At 34.2% G+C, this 18,081-nt stretch overlaps 1 non-coding gene across 1 annotated transcript; it reads left to right on the top strand.

The window, feature by feature from the left end:
- The first annotated feature begins 4,092 nt into the window (after window positions 1-4,092).
- On the top strand, window positions 4,093-4,200 carry LOC145641416 (small nucleolar RNA R71). The gene has a single exon (XR_014115443.1). It is a non-coding gene; the product is annotated as a small nucleolar RNA R71 (small nucleolar RNA).
- The last annotated feature ends 13,881 nt before the right edge of the window (window positions 4,201-18,081 follow it).

Genomic DNA, 18,081 nt, shown 5'->3' with positions numbered 1-18,081 from the left:
TGATCTTCTTTAGAAGCTTAAGCACAACCTTGTGATCATTGGTAGGTGAGGGTATGACTTCAATCATTTTGTCACATAATCGACCGCTACCAAGATATATAGATTCCCACAAGAAGAAACAAAAGGCCCCATAAAATCCACCCCCCAAACATCGAAGGGTTCAACTTCTAAAACACTTTGTTGGGGCATTTCGTCTCTCTTGGTAATGCCTCCGCTCCTTTGACATCTATCACATTGCGCAACGAATTGGTGGGCGTCTCTATGCATTGTCGGCCACCACAATAAAGATTGAGAGATTTTTGCCACTGTTTTGTCAACAAAACCATCCCCTCCACATGGTAGTGAGTGGCAATGTTCAAGAACACCTTGAATTTCATGTTTTGGAACACACTTCCGATAAAGGCCATCTCCACATTGCTTGAATAGGTATAGGTCGTTTCAAAAGTACCTTCTCACTTCCTTGAAAAACTTCTTCTTTTGTTGATAAGAGTACTCCGGGGGAACGACTCTACACGCAAGATAGTTGGCTATATCCGCGTACCAAGGGGTTGAAGTTGACACCAAAGCCATGAGAGCCTCGAATCCTATCTCATCATTAATCGGTACATCCTCCTTGTTCTCAAATGGTAGCCTAGACAAATGATCCGCTACATAGTTCTCCGCTCCCTTTTTATCCCTCATTTCCATGTGAAAGTCTTGGAGAGAGAGAACCCAACGGATCAAGCGAGGCTTTGCTTCTTTCTTGGTCATGAGATACCGCACCGCGATGTGATTCGTGTACACGAAAACTTTTGAGCATATGAGATAGGACCGAAACTTATCGAATGCAAATACTACCGCTAACATCTCTTTCTCCGTTGTTGTGTAATTCTTTTAAGCCTCATCTAAAGTCCTACTTGCATAGTAGATGACACATGATTTTCCTTGTTTCTTTTGACCAAGAACGGCACCTACTGCAAAGTCACTAGCATCGCACATTAGCTCAAAAGGTAAGCTCCAATCCGAAGCTTGCACAACGGGAGAAGAAATGAGAGCTTCCTTGAGCTTACGAAACGCCTCAAGGCAAGCCTCATAGAAGTAAAAAACAACCTCTTTTTTTAGCAATTTGGTCAAAGGTTTGGCGATTGAAGAAAAATCTTTGATAAACCTCCGGTAAAAACCGGCATGCCCAAGAAAAGCCCAAACCCCCGTGATGGAGGTAGGAGGGGGCAACTTTTCAATCACCGAAACCTTAGTCGGATCAACCTCAATGCCATTTTTTGAAACCTTATGGCCGAGGACAATGCCCTCCTCAACTATAAAATGGCACTTTTCCCAATTTAAAACCAAACTCGTCTCTTGACACCTTTTCAAAACTTTTTCAAGGTTAAAAAGACAAGTGTCAAAAGACGAGCCACCAACACTAAAATCATCCATGAAAACCTCAATTTCTTTTTCAAGCATCTCAGAGAAAATGGAAGTCATGCATCTTTGAAAAGTAGAGGGAGCATTCCATAATCCGAATGGCATTCTTCGGTATGCAAATGTCCCTTATGGACATGTGAAAGTAGTTTTATCTTGATCACTTGGATGGATAGGGATTTGGAAAAATCCGGAATACCCATCCAAGAAACAAAAGAAAGCATGGTTAGAAAGCCTTTCAAGCATTTGGTCCATGAAAGGGAGAGGAAAATGATCTTTCTTGGTGTTTTTGTTCAATCTCCTATAATCAATGCACATTCTCCACCCGGTCACCATCCGGGTGGAGATTTCCTCTCCCTTTTCATCCTTGATTATGGTCATCCCACCCTTATTTGGAACTACATGAACCGAGCTAACCCATTTGCTATCGGAGATAGCATAGATGATGCCCGCCTCACGTAGTTTCAAAATTTCTTTCTTCACAACCTCTTGAAGGTTGGGGTTCAACCTTCTTTGAGGTTCAATGGAGGTGGAATGATAATCTTCAAGATGAATACGATGCATGCATAAAGAAGGGCTAATACCTTTGATATCATCAATGCTATACCCTATCACATCCCTATATTTTCTTAAAACATCAAGAAGTTTTTCCAAATTAAGACCATCTAGGGTAGCATTGACAATAATAGGGTTATTTCTCTCCTTATCAAGAAAAGCATATTTCAAAGAAGGGGGAAGGGGCTTGAGTTCTACCTTGGGAGGAGGCTTAGAACTCTCCTCAAACTTCTCCACCTTGGACTCAAGCTCGGTCTCAACTTGTTGTTCAACTTCCTCCTTTGAGGATTCCTCCATTGCCATGACAAATTCTTTAGCCTCTTGAGAGTGGAACTCTTCTTTGCATGTAAGGGCTTCTATCATTAGATCTTGAGGCCTCATCACGACCCTCCCTAAGCGATCTAGCTCTTCATTCACGACATCAACTCTATAGCATTTTTCAACCATGGGGGTCTTGACCAACTTAGAAAAATCAAAGACAATCTTTTCATCGGCCACTTCACAAGTGATGGTGTTGTTCTTGCAATTGATGACCACCCCTAAGAGCTTCACGTCCCAAAATCAAAGGAGTGTTAACATCTTCCTCCATATCCATCACTACAAAGTCACAAGGCACGTGGATGTGTCCCACTTGAATTGGAACATCCTCAAGCTCTCCACAAGGTAATTTCACCAATCGGTCGGCCAATTGAATTGTCTTCCATGTAGGGATCATCTCTATATTGAGTTTTTGAGCAATGGATAGAGGGATTAAACTAACACTTGCTCCAAGATCGGCTAAGGCGCCCCTAGCTTCCATGTTCCCAATTTTCACTGGCAAAGTGAAACTTCTCGGGTCTTTTTCCTTCTTGGGCATCTTATGTTGGACAAGAGCACTCACTTGATGTGGAAGGGTGATAAGCTCATCATTGACCTTCCTCTTGTTGGTGAGAATATCCTTAAGGAACTTGGAGTAAGATGGCATTTGTGTCACAACTTCAAGAAAAGGGAGGTTGATATGCAAATTCTTCATGACACTAAGAAATTTTGTGAACTTGTCATTCAACTTCCTCTCCGCAAGCCGACCGGGAAAAGGAACTAGTCCATCAAGATTCCTAGCCTCACTAGGAATTGAAGTTGTCTTCTCATTGTCAAGCTTCTTCTTCTCCGAACCTCCTTCTATCTCATCACCTTTTTCTTTCTCACCTCCCTTGTTTTCATTCACACTCTCCTCTCCTCCCTTCTTTTCCTCACTATCCCCTTCATTTGGCCCTTCATAGGAAGTTCCCGGCCTCAATGTGATCGCCTTGCACGTATCGGGTTTTGGGTTGTGAGATGGGTTAGGTTGTGGTTGTCCGGGTAGAGTGGATGGTGAATTGAAAGGAGTTCTCTCGGCCAATTGAGCTAGTTGTGAATCAACCATATTGTTGTGAGCTCTTATCTCTTGCATTTGTTGCCCAAAAGATTGCATTTGCGCATGCATGGCTTGGAGGAGTGGAGTTTGAGTTAGCTCCGCTTGAGGTGCTTGTTCTTGATGATGTCTTTGAGGTGCTTGGGTTTGATTGTTGTATTGGTTGTTCCTTGGATAGCTTCCTCTTGGGTTTTGGGGTTGAGATGGAGGCGGATTTTGATATTGAGGGTTAGAGTTATAGGAAGGTTGAGCTCGTTGGTTCCATTGTTGAGGTTGAGGTACAAACTCGGGTGGTGGTTGTCTCCAAGCTACTCCACCGCCGCTTCCTCTAAATCCCTCTTGCCTTGTGTTGTATGCCGCTACATATTCGGGGCTTAAACCTCCACAATAGGATGTATCATGGTTTGTTCCTCCACAATTTTGACAAGAGAAAGAGTTAACTTGAGAGGAGCTTGATCCACCACTTGAACTTGCATTCACACTCGTGTTCAACTTGGAAAGCCCTTTTGTTAGTTGATCAATTTGATGTTGTAATTGATCAACTTTCTCCAATTCGTAAATACCACCTCTCTTTGGAGTGTTTCTTCTTCGGCCCCCCAAGAGTAATTCTTTGCTAACTCTTCTATTGTGGCTTTAACTTGATTTTGAGGGATCTTGATTAATTGACCACCCGCCCCCGCATCCAAATTGGCTCTTGACATGGGCTCCAATCCGTCGTAGAAAAACTGCATGAGCAACCCTTGATTGTACTCATGGTGGGGACATGCTTGCACCAACTCCTTGAATCTCTCCCATGCTTCACCAAGACTTTCATCGGCCTCTTGCTCAAATGATGCAATTTTGCTTCTCATTTCGGCGGTCTTCTCTTTGGAGATAAAGCGCTTCAAGAACGCCTTTACCACCTCCCTCCATGTTGTGAGAGTGTTAGGCTTTACTTGCTTTAGCCATTTCTTTGCTCGTCCGGTGAGAGATTGCCGGAAAAGGTGCATACGAATGTAGTCTTGACTCACTTCATTGGTTTGCATCATTGTGCACAATTCAAGGAATTGATCCAAATGTTCAATAGAGTCCTCACTTGCACTTCCGGAAAATTGCTCCGATTGGACCATTCGAGTATATTGTGGATGGATTGAGAAGTTGGTTTCCGTGACGGGTAGAAAAATCCCTCCCGTGAGCTCATAATCCTCCGGATTTCCAAATTCACGAAACAAAACATCATTCTCTTGTCCCACCATTGATTCCCGTGGTGAACTTAAAGAGTAAGTATCACTCTCACTATCAACTACATCACCAAAACCTCTTTCCTCGTCTTGATAAAGCCTACGAACTTGTCTCAAGGTTTGGTTGATTTTGTGGTCAATTTGATGTGAGGGCGCTCCTTGAGACCTCCTAAGCATTCACCAAAGCTAAGAAAACAATTAGCAATGACAAGGTTGATAAAACAAAAAAAAACAAAACGAAAAGAAAGCAAAATGACTTTAACAAAAGCAATAATATTCGCTAAACAAGCCGCTTCCCCGGCAACGGCGCCAAAATTTGATCGCGGTTAAATAGGTCGTTAAGCTACTACCCTAACCAAATTAATCATTTATAATACCTTAACCTACACTAAACTAGTTAGTGGCAAGTAAAGGATCAAACCACTAGGGAAGCATGCTAATTCAACATCAAATATCACTAATGCAAGAGTGAAAAGGGGATTGTTTTTGTTTGTTTTGTTGAGTAAGAACACTAAAACTACAAATAAGCAAGAAAATGATGATTAAAATCAATAGAAAAAGACGCTAGGGATACGGGGGTGTCCAATATGATTAGAAAGAGGAGAATAATGGTGATTATCATGAAACATATGCCAAAGAATACAAGATTCTACCTAAACAATTCATTCTCATGCAATAGTCTAGGCAAATCAATGAAAGAGGTCTACACTAATAAGGATCATTCTCATGCATCCTATTAGTTACAATCAAATCAAGAGAATAAATAAGCACAATCCATAAAAACTCCACTTTAATAACTCATTCTCATGCAATCATTAAAATAGAGGTGATCCTAGTCTAGTTCAAATCACTTTCATGCATTTAAACTAGAAACATCAAATAGTGTGCAACAATACTCCCAAGCCAATAAAAATCATGTCTTTCATTAATATATGGCATAAGTTCAATCCAACCATCATCATTCATCCAATATCAAATCATATCTTCCACCCCCTTCCCCTAGATAAAAGTTTAGCCTAGAGAAGGGAGATTAAACGTAATATCAAAACTAGAAATAAACTCAAGAAACTCAAAACAAAACATGATTGAAATCAATGAAATCAATAATAACTAGATAAACTAATAAGATTGACAAAAATAAGTAACAATAAAGCAAATAAATAATATTAAAGGAAAGGAGAAGAGATTACTAAAGAAAGATGAAAACTTGGATACTTGCTTGATTGTTTGAAGATTAAAACTTGAGCAAAGTTGAATACAATAAAGGATGCTTGAATAACAATCTATTTTCTCTCTCTAGATTAGGCTAATGTTCTATGGAATTATTACTAAGTTCATCCGAAAATTACATCAAAACGATCTAAGATGGGACTTATATAGTTCGTACAGAGCCAGCTGAAAAAAGGAGAGGTCCGACCGAACAATGGGAAGGTTCGGCCGGACTCCATGGTAGGTTCAGCCGAACCATGGGTAGGTTCGGTCGAACCTCCCTGATCCTGGTCTGGTTGAACTTTTGTGGTTCGACCACTCCTGCAAAATTGCCAAATTGCATCTTATCCCTGCCTCGACGTTCGGCCGAACCACTGAGCAAGTTCGGCCACACCTTGGTTCGGCCACACCTTAAGGAGGTTTGGCCGAACCTCTTCTGAATCATGCTTCCTTCATCTTCCCTTGAGCTTAGCTTCCCCCTCTTGAAAATCCCGATGATTCCTACAAAGCATAAGCATGGAAATCACAATAAAAACAAAGCGAGAAGACTAAGAAAAAGGAAGATAAAGGAGAAAATAAAAGAGGAAGCAAAACTGAGTAAAAATGCTTAGAAAAAGGGCCAAACAAGTGCAAATGAGGGGAGAATCCTTAGAGAAAAAGGATAAAAGAGTGGTATAAATGCCACTTATCAGTGACATGCTAGGGTTTGTTATTAATCTTGTTAATATCATGCCTAGGATCTTGCTATGATTATGCTTTAACAAGATTATAATAATTATGATCATTATAATTATTGTTATAATTATTTTGATTATTATCATGTTTCTTGATATTTATTTTATTGTTATTGCTTGATCACACCTTTTATGCATGTTTAAAGGGAATTTGTACTTGTAATCACGCTTGATAAGATAATTAATAATCTTGTTTAGGGTTAATTTGATTATAATTCAATTGATTGCCAATAATAGATTTATTTGTGCATTAATATTCAACCAACATAGATAAACAGGCTTAGGGTTAAACCTAATGATTGCATGTTAGTCAGAAAGCGCACATGAATACGAGCAGAATAAAGTATAGGCCTATTATTATGGCAGGTTCAATCTCTTTTAGGTTGGATTTGTATTTTCATCCCCGAACTACCAGTCATGATTCCAGACCTATTGAAGTTGACAATCTCCTGGATCGTTAAGGGGTGTAACCTTTACCTCGTGAACGGTTTACAAGTTCCTAAAACTTGTTGGCGACTCTTTTGCTCTATCTTCTTTCCCTTTGGACGCCACCGTACTTTAGTGTATGATCACAGTGGGGTTCAAGCTAGGGATAATGCTTGAAATATTCCCTACACCTAGACAAAACTTTTAGTGTAGTTTAATTAAGTTTAGGGGTGTTTAATTAAGTGGGAAAAAGGAGGAAAAGAAGTGGCACCTTTTATGAAATATAATGTATATGCCTATTGTATTACTTGTATTATTCTAGAATATTCTAGATAGGTCTGGGGTTAATATTTTATCTAAGCAAACCTTATCTATATTGTATTTATATATACCCCCATTATATGGAATAGAAATACACCGATTGATTCTCTCTCAATTTCTCTCACATTTCTCCTTATTTTATAACACGTTATCAGCACCAAAGCTCAATACAATTAAATTGGGTAAAATATGATACATTCATCAGGTATGTCGTCATCTTATATCTTTTGTATTGTGTATGTCTAAGGTAACGTGAGTGCAATTGTATTCTTTGCACAATAGAATTAGTTTTGTTCTAACTTGTATTATTCTTTTGCTTTCTATTCCTAATGAATCTGCCTATAACATAGCATAATCATCTAGCAACATCACATAGCCATAATATGATTTGTTTAATTATCTAAGTTTCTTTGATATTAAATAATTTAGTTTATGTTACATGATTGGTACTTGTATTGTTTAAATTTTTATTTTTTCTTACTATAGGTTTTAGGATCCGAAATTGTATTGTTACGAAGTTTGCAATATTGTATAACAGTACAGTTTTATGTATGCATTATTAGAATTATAATTTCTTGTAAACTTTCTACCTTGAGTGATTCAATTAATTGTTCATCAAGTAAGAATTATTATTTTACGCATTTGCTATTTCTATAAATCAGTTTTAATTTATTAATTTAGTTTAATATCAAATTCATAGGGTGGTAAATTTGACGATCAATTTAAGATTTAATATAATATTAGTTTTTATAAATCTAATGGTTATTTTCTAATCGTGAATGACGATGGGTGGAACTAGGTCGTTGAAACTAATCCTTCCTCGGTCAAACTAAATTTATAAACACTTAACCAACCTAAATACTAGCATAGAGGCAAGTCAAGGGTCGAACCCAAAGGAACGGTAATGTTCAAGCACTATCAATTATGCATCTAAGCTAGGTTGAAGACAAAGATAAAGAGAGAACACTAACCAACTACCAAACAAAGAAACCAAACAAATAAAGCACTAGGAACGGGGATCAACAAGTAATCATGACAATTGTAGCAACTCGGAAATACATGCAAGTTAATGGTTGTGAAGACTAATGGCAAGCTCAATCAAAAGAGTCAACAAGCTATCTCCTAGAGGTCAAACTAGCGCCAACTATGAGAGACTCTAACTAGGAGCATCACTAATCAAATTCAATCGACAATTGAAATTCCTAAATCAATGGTCCGTATCAAGAAACTACAATGCAATCTAGCATAATTCTCAAGGCCTAATCGAATTACACACATGCAAACTTCCACTAATCACTTTAATCTCAACGATTAATCAACACAATCCCCAAATTAAGCACAATAAAACAATCATATAAGTTTCACCCAATCCCTAGCCAAACAACTACTCTAACATTATCATCTATCAACAATCAACTAAAGGAATCAAGAATCAACAAAATATGGAGAACAATTACACTAATCAAAGATCATACATCAAAATCAAATCAAACAAACATGAACTAACTAATCAAAGCAATAAATGAGATAGAGTTTAGAAATGCTCATTGATAATAGAGAAGATCTCAACACAATTGTCACCATTTAATCTTCAATCTCTCAATAACTATTGAAATTCATCACTTTCTCTCTCTAAAATCTACTCCTAAACTAACCCTAAAACTAGAGAGAGAAACTCTCAACTAAGCTAAAATTATTATCAAAATCTAAAATGAAACTTTCTGAAATTGGGTTCAAAAGGGTATTTATAAGAGGTCCGAAACGAAGAAGAGCGAAGCCGGAAACCACAGAGGAGCTCCCGCGCAACAACGGTGCGCGCCCGCGCTCTTCTGGTTTCTTCGGATCTTCTCGCGGCTTCGTGTGTTTTCTAAGGTCTTCGAGTGAACGCGCAATATGATGATGATGAACAATAACAGTGGCAGTCCCAAAAAGCACTTGACAGTGGGTTCAACACCCCATGTTCATGAGAGCACGACTTTAGAGCGCAAAAGCTAAATTTTGGAGAATTCACTTCCTTGCGATCTTGAGCTTTCCAATTGCCATGAGCTTGCTCCAAAAGCATCTTTCACCTTAGCAAATCACCAATATCAAGACCCGGACCTCGTACAATACCTATAACCACGAAAATAGAGCAAATAAAGGAGAAAAGAGTAGAAAAACAAACAAAATGCACAAAAGCTACAAAATAAGAGAGGAAAGGTAAAACCAAGACCAAAGACATAAAACCAAGAATTTATTCAGCATGAAAGCTATGAAAAGAGGAAGAAAACAACCTAAATGCTCATCAAATGGGTGCCATTAATGACACCCGTCAGTGAACCTGCAATTTACCAATTAATTTTCACACTCTGTCTTATTATATATTAGTTCTATTATTTTGAGTTGGTTTGGTGAATATTAGATATATGTGTCATATGATTGTTCTTATCCTTTTCATTAAGCATAGGAATAATAATCTATGATTGGTTTATTTTGCCTTTTCCAACAATTTTTCACCGCTCTAGATGATGGAAAATTACTTTATAATTAATATTATTTATTAATGATAGTAAAGATAATAATCATAATAATAGTATGGTGGCAGTGATATACACATATGCAAATACTTCAATGATATATTGACATGCCTATTTTCTAATTTGCTACCACATATAATACGTATAAATTATTTGCACTCCAATACTAAATTACAACTTGATATGTGTTTACTACTACCTTTTACTATGTCTTAATTTATGATATCCCTTTCTGTTATCCTAAAACATTGCATATATGAGGAAACAAGGGATACCATAATCATTAAGGTTAGTATTATTATATGCAATTATCTTATAAATGACATTTTAATTTTATATGATGAGGCCCAATTGTATTGGATTAGTTGGGACCAAATGCCGTAGGATATCTAATTTAGTGCTCTATCTACATATATAAGTAGCTTGGCAGCAAAATCATACATAAGTAGCTAGTATGTGTTTAGTTCCTATATTATTTTGTTGTGTGGTAAATTACTAAGTTGAATGGACTATTTTGGTTTCTAGTTTTCTAGAATTTTGTGGCTTTATTTGATGAACTATTATTCTAATACAATATTACATATTAATTTATATTTATGTGATTATTTTATAATATATATGGGGAAATCAAATCTTTGTTGTTGATTTTTTTTTACTATGTTATACTAATTCAAAAATATATCTATAGCATTGCCAACAAAATCTGATTATTACTATTGTGTATTTTATCAATTTCTTAGTATTGTTTGACTTTCGCACAAAATTAGACTCCTAACAGCTTATGAATTGGGTAATAAAGGGCTTAACTAGACTTGCTGCACTATAAGCCTTTCATTCAGTAATAATTCATTTATCTATTTGAATTCATATTGAGTTGTTTGTTGATATCCCTTTAATTCATAATCATAGAACTAATGCATCTGGTTATAGTGTTTTATTGTTAGCCTTTGATCATTATCCTAATATAAAATTACTGCCCCTTCAGGTTGATTGTGAATCAAACATTCTTTATATTTCGTATATGAGCATGATTATGTTTAACCCTTTTGGATTATTTGATTGGTTCAAACATATGTGATTTGTATCTATGATCTGATAAATGAATAAGTTGTGAACATAATTTTGTGACATTCAATCATTCATATTACAATTGATTATGTCAGTATATGTTTAGGGCAAACTATAATTATATGTGATGCATGATTGAGCAAACCATACTATCACGTTAATCGAAAATAATATTAAAGCTTCATATTTGTACATATCCCTTCAATGGTATTTTTATTAACTCAGGTACATGTTTGTATAACTGTATTTAAACTATAAAATCAACGATAATAAGTTGCAAGCTAATTAGTACTATATTAATCGTATACTCCTTTTTCAATCTTGGACTTGAAGTTCCAATTTTTTTTTTTCTTTTAATATATACTTGCTCTGTTCTTTTTTACTTGACTTGTTTCTTTTATCACGCTTGCCAATACACAAGTTTAACTATCCATAATTTTATTACTCTATAAGTAAAAATTATAAAAGTTATATATTGTGATAGTACTTATTTAGACGATTCTAACAAGATCCTACATGAATATGTTTTTCTTTACCTATAATTCACAAAAGACGGTCAAAGGTGGGTTGGTGAATAGTATAAAAGTCAAAGCGGGTCAAGTAAAAAAGAACGGAGGAAGTACTTTGTACTTTATACTATCTCATGTACATACATTATATTATAATTGATATTAATTTTGTACCATGGACATATTGTTAATAACCTTATAAGAGGGTACTATTATGAAACATACTAACTCGATGATATATATAAGTATTGACTGATGTGTATATTAAATTTAATTTGGTGGTTATTATAGATATTACACTTTGGGTGAGTATTAAAGATTCATAAATTACTAGATTTTTTTTATTCCCAAAAATGAGTGAGAAATAATTATATGATCGAGATAATACACAAATGCATGTTTTCGTGATGAATTCAATTCATGCAAAAGTTATATGATTTGCAAGTTAAACTTGATTGCACAGTATCTATTTGAACAAGAGATAGATGACATTGTGGGAAACTTACTTGCAAAAATATATTTATTATGCCCATACTTATAAGAAATTAATATAATTGGGCAAGAATTATGAGTAAGAGTTTATAAGAATAATTTTATTATGCTTGATACATGCATTGCTAAAAGAATTTATGCCTTAAAAGGTGAAAGAGATTTAAAGGTTGTTGGATTCATTTCATACCCCATATGCAAGGATTAAGGGGAGATTTTATTAATTCCATTATTTTATGTAATCCTTAATAAAATATATTGATGGTCAATTTAGTACATACATTAACTTAAATATCAACGATTTATTTAATAGAAGTGGCCACAGGTTAATTAAATATTTTGAAATGATACCATCCTGCAGATGGATATGAAGAAATGTCATCGATCATATATTAGTTGTAAATGCTTTAAGAAAAATTGATATCCCAGAAGGACAACATCAATTACTGATAAACCTATAGCACGCCTGAAGCGTGATCTATTAATAAGTTTTAATGATAATTAAGTATCTTCGAAAAGGAAAGAAGACACTATTGAAAATGACAAATTTGAGGAAGTGATCGATCCCATTATATTTCTATAAGAAATCACTTTTAGTAAATTTCATATGTTTCATGATTATATAAATTACTTCAGAAGACTATTAAATGTCCAACAAGATTAGCATGTATCAAGACTATATTCAAAGTGTTTCAATAAAGCATGAGTTACTATTATTGGATCAAGTATTAGTTGATAGTCTTGCCAATTGTATAAAGAAACACATGGTTGTGTTTTAACATCACATCACTTTCATGGCCATGCATAAAATATGTTTAATAAAGCAATCACTAGTAAAACTGACCATAATTTGAATTCAGAAAAGTGATTAGATGTGATAATTAAATTAGGTCATCCGGGTTTAATAATTACCCATTTTGAAAACTCGAAGTTTCATTTGACATGAAATATAAAGTGTTGACGCTCTCTTATGTTAATGATATGAAATGAATTGAATGGCAAGACTAAACATTGAGATATAGGTATATTTGGATTGTGATTTTAGTAGTTTATTTTGAAGATATTTCAAGAGATTATACAGTAGTTTTAAACAATTTTGAATGTGAACAAGTGATAAGTGACCAGAAGCTCACTAAAATAACTTGTGTGTAGAGATCTTGACTAACTGGAAACTCATTATTAAAGTATTTGGAGAATTAGTGACTTTAAATACAAGTGATTAATCTCTTGATTGGGGCTAGTTTAGGTCAACACATAAGAAAATAAACAACTGCACAATTCATGACCCCCTATTAATATTGATTTCCAGAAGAGAATGAAAATTCATTACTCTCCGGAAGAGATAAATTTATTGAATATGATTGTCCTACGAGATGAAATTTTGCACATAAAATTATATTCTAAGTTGGTGAACAATTGCCCCAATATTCGAAATATTTTACCAACTTAGGGGGAGAAGAAGAGTAAGTTGGCAAAATTATATAATTATTATTAGTTGATCCCTATAATGATACTTTGTAAAGTTACATGCCAACTTTTGTATTGAGATCGATATGTTGCAAATCTATAATTTAATTTCTATAATGTTATGACCCATCTAGAGGCATAGAGAGATACATTTTTTTTTATTATAGTGATAATGATATTATGTGCATATATTAAGTTAAAACTTGCCAATTTTTCTTTAAATAACTACACCTGAAGTATAGATTGTATGATCGATTTCAATATAAATATGTGATATATAGCAAGATAGTGCAATTGATGCTTTTTAAATGTAATAATGATAGTATATTAATACCATAGTGTGAGAAATATCCTAGATAGAAGTGGTATAGATATCTGAACTAAAATAGATGGCTTATGATATGAGAAAGTCATAATGGTACCAATTGAAAATGTATTCAGATATCATTGCAAAATAGCATGCAAAATATACATTAAATAAATTTTATGATACCGGTACACAATGGAACCGACAAATAATATGCATATGCATGATAGAATGGACTAGTGAATAAGGGATTCAAAATATAGGTCCATTTTGATGTCGACACAATGATAATGATCAAAAGTTTATCATGGACCAGAAGTCCAATGAAATTTCGTTTAGTATCCTATCATGATTCTATCTCACATTGCATGCACTAGCTAGTTTCTATATAAAAATTGTGGTTTGTGTAAATGTAAGTCCAATGTATAGTAAGCGTATATACAACATTGATGAGAACTTACAAAGAAATATTTATATTCCAATGGGCTTACACTAGTGATGAAATAATTAATGATCGTTTTAATAATAGCTTGTTATGATTCATGTAAGAAGAGTTCTTGAAAAACTTATGTACTGACGTATTTAAATATCCAGCCCTACATATTTTATGTTTTGAATATTGCAATTATTATCAAACTCATGAAAAGTCAATATGACTACATCATTGATACCTCAAGCTAAAGTTTGATTTTGTGAGATTCAACAAGTCTATGTATTCATTGGCGAACTCTCATATAAAACATGAAATGTCTAATTAAAAAATAGGGTTGAGATACCATTGAGTGAGAATAATATTCTCATGGTTTAGAAGAGACATGAGCAAAATATGTAATTAGTTCAATTTCTTAATTCATATGATATTGGAAAATGGAATATATATATATATATATATATATATATATATATATATATATATATATATATATATATATATATATATATATATATATATATATATATATATAATGATATGAAGTTTTGCCATGAAATTATGTTTGGATGATGTGATCGATAATTGATCATCATTTTATAGTATATATGACCTCTAGAAGAAGGCATACTTGTTAAGAAAATTCGAAACAAATGAAATAGTGGTAAACACTTATATTATTTCCACAAGTAGGAAGAAATGAAGACGCCTCCATAAATCCATATGAAGATTTTAAAGATTCAAGTTCAATTTGAAAGGATCAATTATCAAGAAATGGTATTCTTCTACATGGGAGAAGTTATCCAACAAACCATATCACGTCGGATTTATTGTACTAGAAGATTTCACGTTATGTATTCATCAGGGGGAGAAAATACACGTTGCACTCTTTTTCCCTTGACCATGGTTTTGTCCCACATTGGGTTTTCCTAGTAAGGTTTTTAATGAGGCAGCATCCGGAGCGTATTACGAAGAATGTTGTACTCTTTTTCCTTAATTAGGTTTTTATCCCACAGGGTTTTTCCTGTTAAGGTTTTAACGAAGCATAATCTCCGATAATGGACATCCAAGGGGGAGTGTTATGAAATATAATGTGGATGTCCGTTATATTACTTGTATAATTCTAGAATATTCTAGATAGGTCTAGGGTTTATATTCTTATCTATGCAAACCCTATCTATATTGTATTTATATACCCACATCATATGGAATAGAAATACACCAATTGATTCTTTCTCAATTTCTCTCACCACTTCAAAGAACAACAACAACCAAAAAACTTCATCACCATCCTTGAAATCTACAAACACAACAAACAAGGACACAAAACACATGGAAGAATACTTCGATCAGGAGTTTTTGATATAAAACAACTACTAAATGAGGGACCAGTTTAGTACAACAGTGCTAATGAGAGCATGGAGGAGAATGCAGGGGGGATAGCAGTGAAGAGAAATAACAGGAAGAGGCACATATGACAAGTAGGAAGCAATTGACTGTGCAGCAAAAAAGACAAATGGTGGTTTATTTTCTTTTAAATATGCATGGTGGGGAACTACCTAGGGGGTTTTGTCACAAATGGCAAGGAAATATGGCATTCACAAAAGCACATCACTGAGGGTGTGTCAGCTTATTAAGAAAATTATAGCACAAAGGAATGTCATAGATGTTAGGAGAAAAAAAAACTAGGGAAAACTGGTCTTAAACCCAGAGAAATTTCTAATGAGTTCTTGCAGTCAGTGCCTTTGTACAAAAGAATAACAAAAAAAAAGTTATGCAGCTAAACTGAAAGTGTCACATGGTTTTACTTGAAGAAAAAGGGTAGATTAAGAACACATATAAGCACCAACCATCTAGCACTCACATCAAATCACAAAGTGGCTAGATTGATGTGGGCATTATGGCATATTCATTCTATTCCAACACTTGGGGATCCAACTTCCATGGATATGCAACAAGTTATACACATAGATGAAAAATGGTTCTACATGAACCTTGAAACAAGGAGGTTCTACCTCTTAATAAAGGAAGAAAACCCCTACAGATGCCAATAGTCCAAGAGATACAAAATTAAAGCCATGTTCATGGGGATGATTTGTAAGCCCCTTTATGACATCAATGGAAACATGATGCATCATGGGAAGTCTGAAACTTTTTCTATTACTTGCCAACAAAGGGCTAAGAAGAAAAGAAAGAATAGAGATGCTGGGGTTATATATGGAGACAAAGGCAGTGTAGTGTGTGAGTGTAGACACCTAAAAATGTCTCCCCAAAACCAAATCCGATGATGAACAACCTTTTACCGTCGTTATTGGTCGGGTTGAGTATTTATCTTGGAGTTCTTAAATCCATATTTTCATTTCATAAACCAACCCAAATAATATCCCATTTTCCCAAACCATAACTTATTTTCCTCTTTTCGTGCCTTTAAACCCAAAATAATTCATTTCGTGTCCTTTAAAATCATTCATTTCATGTCCTTTTTATAAAAACGTTTAATCCAGTTTATTTTGGTCCATAATATGGGTCAAATGATTAAATATTTGGATGAAGCTTTAAAAGAGCTTTTCAACGATATATTATAAGCCCAAATCCGAGTTATAACGAATAAGTTATGGCCAAAATATTAAGCCGAGCCCAAACTGAACCTAAGCCCACCTTACCTATGACCCAATGATCATGTGGAGGGTCCAAATTATTTAATCCCATTCCTAAACCAATTAGGATTAATTAGAAGCTTCTATAAGTTTCTACAAGATCTTAATTATCCGTTTTGAAAAGATAAGATTAAAGAGTTTGAAATTGAATAAAACTTCTTTTTTGAAAATCCTATTTCTATCCGAATTGAAAGACATGCAAAGATAGACATATATTATTTTTGTGCCTCATAGTTTTTATTTAAATTTTATATGGTTGGATAGCCCTTGAAATTTATCTTTCCAATGATATATTATAATATCAATTTCGAGCTATAACGAAAAAAATATGAATTAAATGTAAAACTCTATCCAAAACTCACACCGTCTCACTATTTCGGCCATATCTTTTTTTCTACAAAATATTTTAATCTGATTCTAATTGTCTTAGAAATTAGACTTCAAGATCTTTCCAACTATATATTATTTATCTTATTCCAATTTCTGGATCAAAAGATATGATAAAAAAAAAATCGCAAAAACTGTTGTCTATCGCAAGAATTTTATCCGATTCGAATTCTTATCTTTTCTTGATTCTTCGACCTTCTTTTTTCTCTATAAATAGAGGTCATATCTCCCCTTTTCTATTCATTAACAAGTTTGATCATCAAATCATTCTCTCTTCCTCTCTTTTACACCAAAAATTATTCTATTCTCTCTCCCATATTCTAAGCTTTAAACCTATATTCCTAATTACACCATTCTTCCCTTAAGCACTCCAAGGAGTCTATACTAAACCCGAGGTTCCGTCCTTAAACCAAGGCATGAATGGTATAAATAACTGAGGGTTTGGACCAAATCAAATCTACATTTATTTAATTTAATTTCTATTTGATTTATATTTTTATTGAAGTTACTAACAGTTTATTCATGATGTAGCAATTTAAAGGAACGCGTGGAATGTGAGTAATTAATTAATTTAATTACTCTTATTTTATTTTCTTATTGCTAGTATCATGATTAGGTTATTTTATATTTGATTTCACTTACACTATTATTGTTAAATTGCTTCCAATATTAATGTTTATTCTATTATTATTTATGATCACCATATTGCATGTTTAAAGGGAATATGTAATTGAAAATCACGCCTAATAAGATTATTTGGACAACCGGTTTAGGTCTTTTTTAATCTTGTTATTTAATCGAATGATCACAATATTTTAGAACTATGTGTTGCATTAATATTCAACCAACTTAGCTTAATAATAGTTTGGAGCAAATTGAATTTTTGTTTGTATGTCTTTGAGATCGCAGGAATCACTTTTCACTATAAGAATCGAATAGAGGCTAATACGGGCGAATGTGACTCCATGACTCACTTCGTACCATCATCCCCGATC

The sequence above is a fragment of the Chenopodium album genome, chromosome 7 (assembly GCF_948465745.1).
Source record: "Chenopodium album chromosome 7, dcCheAlbu1.1, whole genome shotgun sequence".
NCBI classification, from domain to species: domain Eukaryota; kingdom Viridiplantae; phylum Streptophyta; class Magnoliopsida; order Caryophyllales; family Amaranthaceae; genus Chenopodium; species Chenopodium album.
Note: the sequence above shows the minus strand (reverse complement) of the source record. Positions and strands in the feature narration are given on the sequence as shown.